Below are 8,203 nucleotides of genomic sequence, written 5' to 3'. Positions count from 1 at the left end.
CGAACCGAACCAGTGCCATGCATGAGCTCAAAGCACCTCTCAGAGCATGACCTTCTTGATCATGCCAGGGCTTTGTGGTAGACATGCAGAAGAGAACACAAGAATGGAACCAGCAGGTAGATCTTGAATAGAGAAGATTAATTTGTATAAGACTTGAAAGAAATTCCTATAACCTTCTCAACTTACCTTGTTGATATATATATATATATATATATATGCAGGTTTTGGTGTCCTCGGGTATCTTCCCGTGTAAAAGTTGGGGTGTCTAGGCGACGTTTCGACGAGGTCTCACTCGTCATCTTCAGGCAGGTGCTTTCGGCTTCTTGTTACTGGAACAGAGCAGGATCTCAGTGTTTGAGTTCCTATAAATACTGTTGAGGAGGTGTGGCCTCCAATGTTCTGGGCAGAGAGGAAGTTCCCAGGCTAGTGTGCCTTTTCTTCTTTTGTTCCTTAATTGCTTGAGGGATATCTTGAGTGATTTCTTGAGTGATATCCTGAGTACCACTTAGGTGGGTCATTAGGTGTGGATTAGTTGCTAAAGCCTTTGTGTCTTGACCTCTTGAACTTTGTGAAGAGTTTTTCTGAGAAGATGGGTGTACTACATTTAGTTGTGCTCTGGCTTGGCTTCGTGTATAGGGGCGAGCTGTGGTTTTGTGGCCTGTGCCAGCCAGATCTGTGTAGGGATTGCAGGGGGGTGCAGCATCTGAAGATGACGAGTGAGACCTCGTCGAAACGTCGCCTAGACACCCCAACTTTTACACGGGAAGATACCCGAGGACACCAAAACCTGCATTCCTGTACCCGTGAAAATCTACGAAAGCAAATATATATATATATATATATATATATATATATATATATATATATATGGTCTTGTGTATCGATGATGTATTAATGGTATCTCACCCCAATCAAGTTGGCAAAAATGTACAGGATTAGAAGGATTAGAACATGCTGGAAATGTTTAGATAAGGATGGCGATTTTTACCACATGTGGTGGCTGTGTAAAAAAAAAAAAAGGCATTTTGGGACAGTATATACAATGAAGTAAAAAGAAATGTTTAGATATACCTTCCTTAAAAGGCCAGAGGCATTTCTTTTAGGAATGGTTGGGGGTGAGATACCAAAAGAAGACGAAAGACTATTTCTGTATGCGACAACAGCGGCCAGAGTTTTGATAGCTCAAGGATGGAAACATCAAGATCTGCTGACTATTGAGGAATGGCAAACAAAGATGGTAGGGTACGCAGAATTAGCCAGGCTGACGGGACGAACCCGTGAGCAGGACGACCAGACGTTCCAAAAATACTGGAAGAAATTTATAACTTACCTTGAGAAACACTGTTTACATATAAGAACACTGGCAGGTCTGAGATAAACCTTACAATTTGTAATTGATGGAGCATTCTATATGAGATTATAGAAAGAACCATGTATAGATATGAACAGTATGCTGATATAAATCAATGTGTAAATATTATAGTGTGGAAACAAGAAAACTAGAAGAGGGGTAGAGGGAAGTAGTAATCCTGAGAGTTTTAGGTTACTAATATTGTAAGAATGTATAAATATATAATATGAAAATCAATGAAAACAATTGCAAAAAAAAAAGTATGGTCTTTTCATGTTCAGTTTCTACAAACACTGAGGGCCAAAAACACATGATGTGGGAGATCCTCTGACAACCTCTCCAAATGTTTTGTTTTGCTCACTCCAATTCCCCCTCAGAGGCATGCTCACTTGCTCAGGTAAACAGAAAGGCATGTTTAAACTCCTCCACCCCAAGGGAACTATTTGTCTGATCTAAATTGCCCCCAAAGCTCTTGCTGTTGGGGGGAATATTAGCTCAATGGGGGCAGAAATACAGGTGCATCTCCATCCATATTTCTGCCCCCATTGAGCTAATAGCACTGGTGGGAGGGGAGGCAATTAAGATGGAGCAAGCTGCAAAGGGGTTAAACACTCCCTCTTGCCCCTTGCTGCCTGATCATACTAGCCAACCACCACCCTGAGGAAAAGAATCTCAGATCACGGTTCCCCTGTGTCATGCTTGCTTGGGCCCTAAATTGACAGCACAGGGGGGAAAAGACACACATACCCTGCGCCACAACCAGGTGGGGGAGCAAAAAACCACCTCTGGCCGTGTCAAAATATCTGTAGGAGGACTCGGGGAGGGGGGCTCCTATTTTGCCAGGGAAAGGCCAGGCAGTCGAGCAACGACCATTGGCGCATGGTGGGGGTGGACAGCTGCTCCTGCAGCACCTGGATGGGAGTCACTAAGAGGTGCCTGACTGGCAGGTGGCCAGCGGTGAGCAGCCCTGTAATTTATGCTTTCTGGTCCCAGCTGCCGGGAGCGTGATTAGGAGGGAGGCTGCGAAGGAGGGAGGGTGCCTACGTGCATTGGCAGAGGGGGCTTCTGGAGGAGCAGGGAGAGGGCTGCTATTAGGTTGGGAAGAAAAGCTTTTAATGAGGCCTGGTGTCTGCTGATCCGGCAGTCTGCATGGATGCCGTCCAACCTCGCAATAGAGTTACCCGCTTAAACAAAAACCGCCAAAGGAGCTGAGCAGGGAAAAGAACACATTTTCCTGTGTAGCAAACTGTGAAGTACAATCAGGAATATACAGCAAAACCCTCGGAAACCAATTACCGTTTGTGAGAACCAAACTGCTAAAAAATACTCCCCCCCCTGCTTTTTTTTCTGCTCCAGCAAAAGGGAAGAAGTGCTGAGCCATCAGGATGCCGACCCCTCTCCCCGAGGCCTCTCCTCGCCCTCCAGAATACAGCCTGCCTGGGGAGAAGGGAAAGAGTGGGGAGGCTGGAGGGAGCATACCACAGCTGACAAGGCCTGGGTTCAAATCTCAAGGTTTGCCGCAAAGGACGCTTCCAGACTGTCACTGTTTTCAGGTGGGATACAGCCACAGACCAACAAATTCATGTTGTGCAATTGTAGTTGATTGGGAGGCCTTGCCCAATAAACCCACTTCCCAAAAAGTTTGGATTGTTTTCCCCCCGATCAGGAAAGAGGGCAAAGAGGTGGGAAGTATGGGACGACAACTGCATGATGCAACTGTTGCATAACCTCTCTGCAATTGAATCAGAGTAACTGCTTGTAATTATCCAGCTTCGTCTCACCTCCTTGCAAGCCTTCCTGGAAACAAATCTGGAAGGCAAACAATAAACAAGTCATCTGGAAGCTACTAAAGTGAAGGGTAGGAGACATCACAGAAACAAGAAAGCATCGCCACCAGACTTCCCTCCAGCTGTTTTGGACTACAGCCTCCTCCAGCCCCAGCCAGCACAACTATACTCCAAACCAGCTGGCATGCACCAGGTTGAGAATGACTGGCCTATACTCTTGCGTTCTAAAATGGCACCACTCCTTGGGTGCTTGCAGTCCTCAGTGAGGACAGGTCAGTACTCGGAAAGCCTGGTGCCATTAATGGAAGCCTCCATTCTACCTCAAACTTTCACAATTCACTTGGCAGATTGCTGTGCAGCTCAACCACAATGAGTCTCGAATGCGAGGGCTATCTGGGAGCAAGAGATTTCCTCTCTCAAAGGTGGGAGGCAGACCAAGTCGCTGGCTTAATCGAAAGCAAGGGGGTACCCACTGAACCCCCAGGCTGTTCTTGTCGTAGAACAGGACAGGAGCACAGGCTCCTTTTCAGGGAAGCTCCGATCTTCAAACAGAGCCCATGAATGTTTCGTGGTTGGTTCTTTTCTTTCTTTCTTCTTTTCTTGGTCTTGACAAAAAATATCAGAAGTTTGAAGTGGGCAGCAACAGCACAGGAGAGGTTCAGTCTGCTCCAGTAGGGCTCTCCGTATGTATGTATGTATGTATGTATGTATGTATGTATGTATGTGAATGTATATGTATACACATATGTACCTGGTTTTCATGGGGCAGGTGTTTTTGGAGACTTCTGGAGAAGGTGCCAAATTCTATAAATTTTCATAAGGGGTGGGGGTGCAGGTTTCAAAAGTCTCTTTCTTTTTTTCCTCTTTAGAAAGCTTTGCTATCACTTTAGGTAGCAATCAGCAGATCAGCACTTTTCAGTCCTATAATATGCCCCAATGGGATTGATGCGACATCATCATGATGCCATGTAGATTCCCAGGGGTGTTGTAAGGGGGGACAAAAGACTGCCCCCTCTAGCAATGTTTATCTAGCAGGGCTCCTGTGCCTTTGACTCTGTAAGGAGAAAATTAAGAGAACTGTAAAGTTGGAAGGGATCCCCAAGGGCCATCTAGTCCAAACTGAATAAAAAAACCATTTAAGTTCACCTGATGAATTGGTCCTTGTCCCACAGGTATAGAAAGTGGAGGAGCCCTGCCAGAGGAAAAAGCTGGCAACCCTAGTTGAAAGAAGAATTGAATAGGTTTGAAAAGCTCAGGTGGGTCTGAGATTATTTACAGCACTAGCCTGATGTTGTAATGCAGGTCTGGAAAGAAGGGAAAGGCAGAAATGATCTTAACCGAGCCAGATTTCTCTCCATCAATTTGTTCTGCCCACCTACTTCTCTCAGCATTAAATTAATTCAGTTCTCTGTTAATGCTGGCCATTTCCTCCAACTGTTTTGGTAACAACCCTATTAGCAAGACTGCTGGAATGTACCCCTTGGATTTGTTTCAACATCTTTCTTTCAGGTTCTCTTGTGAAAAGTGAACATGCTGATGTGAATGCAAAATATAATTCTCCTTGGCAAAATGACAGAGAACGATTGCCAGGTTGTCCCAAAGAGCTTAGGGGCTCAGAGAGAGACTCTGCCTGAAATTTCAGATTATAGTTCAGAGGCTGGAACACACAAAGGCCCAGTTGTGGGGATAGTGTCTTTGGTACAGCATCCTTTCTATAGGGAAGCAATCCCCAAATAGCACTGAAGATGCAAAAATAAAACTAAATAAATTATCTTGGTGTCTTGCTTACGAATTGTAAGCAATGGTAGCTGGAGACAAGAGGATATAATTGCTAGGGTGTCAGCCAGTAAAGGTGCCGCCCCCCTCAGTCAAAATTCCACTGATAGTTCTTCTTATATATCAAGTCAGACCTTAACCTCAATATTGTCTCTACAATGACTGGCAGCAACTTGCTGGGTATTGGAGATACTGGGTATTGAACTAGGGACCTTCTGCATGTTAAGCAGATGTTCTACCATTGAGCTACAGCCTTTCCCCCCATGATATGTGAGCTAAGAGCTAAATTTATTACATATCTGGGAAGGAAGGAAGGAAGGAAGGAAGGAAGGAAGGAAGGAAGGAAGGAAGGAAGGAAGGAAGGTAGGTCAGGGGTGAAGCTGACATATTACTAGACTACTATCCTGTTGGGCAAATAATAAGCATCATGAAGATATGTTAAAGCTGTCCTTATAAGGTTAATTCAGTAGCATTATGCATAACACAGGAAATTATCCTTAAGATATTTGGGAACTCCTTCTGTAGAACCTGTGTGCTGCAAATACCATTTGCCAGTGTATAACAGCAGAGCCTTTGAATTGTGCATTCTATCTATAAGGTAAAGGTAAAGGGACCCCTGACCATTAGGTCCAGTCGTGACCGACTCTGGGCTTGCGGCGCTCATCTCGCTTTATTGGCCGAGGGAGCCGGCATACAGCTCATGTGGCCAGCATGACTAAGCCGCTTCTGGCAAACCAGAGCAGTGCACGGAAACGCCATTTACTTTCCAGCCAGAGCAGTACCTATTTATCTACTTGCACTTTGACGTGCTTTCAGACTGCTAGGTTGGCAGGAGCAGGGACCGAGCAACGGGAGCTCACCCCGTCACGGGGATTCGAACCGCCAACCTTCTGATCGGCAAGTCCTAGGCTCTGTGGTTTAACCCACAGCGCCACCCGCGTCCCTCAATCTATCTATATAGCATTCTATCTATAGGCAGCCATTATTCCAGCAAGTTTCTACTTTGACTTGTTGCACATTCTTCAAGGACATCACAGAATACAGTGGCATCTCTTAATACTGAATAGACTCAACTTCTCTCATTGTTATATATTTTGTTGCTGCTGCTGTTGTTGATAATCTGGTTAAAATGCATGGAGGTAGACTCTTGCATACATGGGAGGGGGGACGTTCAGGCATGATTTTTTAGGTTTGTATGTTTGGACGGCCCCATTTAATTACATGCCAACCAACCAACTAACCAACCACATGGTTAATGGGGACAAACCATCAAAAAACCCATCTGGAGCTAACCAGATTCTTTCTCCTTGTGGAAAATCTTTTAGGTCAGAAACTTTTCTGAAAGAATCAGTGACTGAAGCTTCATCCTCCTGAATGTACATCTTTGGTAAATCGTACAATACAGTCAGTACCCTGATTCTGGTCTATGCAATTCCTGCTCCTTTTCCATCACAGCCACCAGAAGAGCCAATGTGCCTTGAGATTAGCTATATTAGTTTCACAGCCACTTTCCCCACCTGCTGAGACCCATTTTCAGCAGCTGGCGCCTTCTTAGGAGAGTCCCCAACTTTGGTGAGGGGCGGGAGGTGGGGAGGCAGGAAGTCATGCCAGGTAACATGTTGCATGAAGAGGCAGGAACATGAAACTGGGGAAGGAGGGAGCAAAGGGATCTAGGGCAAAGGGGGGAAAGGGCAGGCCCTGAATCTGCAAGACGCAAAACACATACCAAATAACAACCCCCCCCCCCAGCAGATTGCAGAAACATATGTCTGTGCACATATAACGAAGTTCAGAATTACAATGCTGCCGTGCTTCCACAGGCACGCAGCAAATGCCGCCTGCAGTCACGTGCCATGTAAGCTGCAATGTAACAAGATGTAATGGCAATCAGTGGATCTTCTAGACATTTAATCGTGGTGTTAGTAATTAGGGAACGTATCCGTCCTTTTGACAGATCTGTGCTCGAAACTGCAAAGGCCATCTGCTCTCATAGAACCGACTCCCTGAATCCCAGAGGAGGTGGCTGCCTGGCTAGCAAGGGTGGGGGAGGAGGCAATGATTTATGGAGGGAGGAGGGTTGTGTGTTGCACAACTAGTCTTGCTGTGGGCCCCTCAAGAGAGACCCCTCTCCCTCCATTGGTTCCCTTACCACCTGTTGTTTGTTTCGAGATTCTTCATCCTGGGGCAAGAGTTTTGATTAGTGTCGGCCAGTTGATTCTGGGAGAGGAAACAAGAACAGGAAATCCAAGAGAAAGAACTATACCTGCACAGAGGAGAGTGGCACAAATTATTATTATTATTATTATTATTATTATTATTATTATTATTATTAGAATTTATATACCACCCTATAGCCGGAGATGTCAGAGTGTGTGTGAGGGAGACTTATTAGAAGACTGTCCGGGTTAGGGGGAATCTGGAGCATTATAAGCAGCAAAGAGCCATTAAGATTATAGATCTGCAGGGGGCTCATTTCAGAATTCAGGGGAAAGGGCAAGATTCACTGCAGAACTCAAAGCCCAGCTCTTGTATATGGAATCATAGAATTGGAAAGCACCCTGAGAGTCAAATAGTCCTACCCCCCTGCAATGCAGGAATCAAGATTAAGCCACAAAAGTAGTGCATTTTAAGAGCATTTGCTGTGGTTCCTTTTTAGACTTCATAATAACCAGGTGCCATTACGTGTGGTCTGAATCTGCTCCCTCTGTAAACGGCATTCCTGGAGATCTGATTTAAAATTCCACAGTCTTGGCAGATCTGACAAAGTTGCTCATACAGGTCAGTGACATACAATCTGTAAACCATTTTCGGGCTACGGCCAGGGAAGAAGCTGGAGAAGAGCAAAACTCTCACCGGTGCAGGTGACGATAGCACAATATCACAACATCCTTAACAATCTCCAGCTAATATCCTGCCTGATGGAGCGTGGCTGATAGGATTATTTATTGCCTCAAACGCGGCACAGGTGCCCAATGGCAAAGCTGCCAATCAGCAAGCAGCTACCCACATTGCCGCCTGCATAAATTACCTGCTTGGGGGACCCTGTGAGTGTAGGAGGGAGAGAGCGAGAGAGACGGGTGGAGGCAAAGCAGGCCAGGACCAAGCAGGCCACAATTAATCCTTGTTAATAACCTCTTGAATGCCAGTAGGCACGTGCAGCACAACAGATGCATTCCTGCACTTTGGGGCTCAGAAGTACATCGTTGTGCCAATTCATAGCCACACACACACACCCCAGCTTGCTTGGTTTGATATGTCCTTTTGCTCTCCAATTCCTTTTGTTTTTCAC

This window comes from Podarcis muralis, chromosome 2 (genome assembly GCF_964188315.1).
Source record: "Podarcis muralis chromosome 2, rPodMur119.hap1.1, whole genome shotgun sequence".
Taxonomy (NCBI): Eukaryota; Metazoa; Chordata; class Lepidosauria; order Squamata; family Lacertidae; genus Podarcis; species Podarcis muralis.
This window is presented reverse-complemented; position numbering follows the sequence as displayed.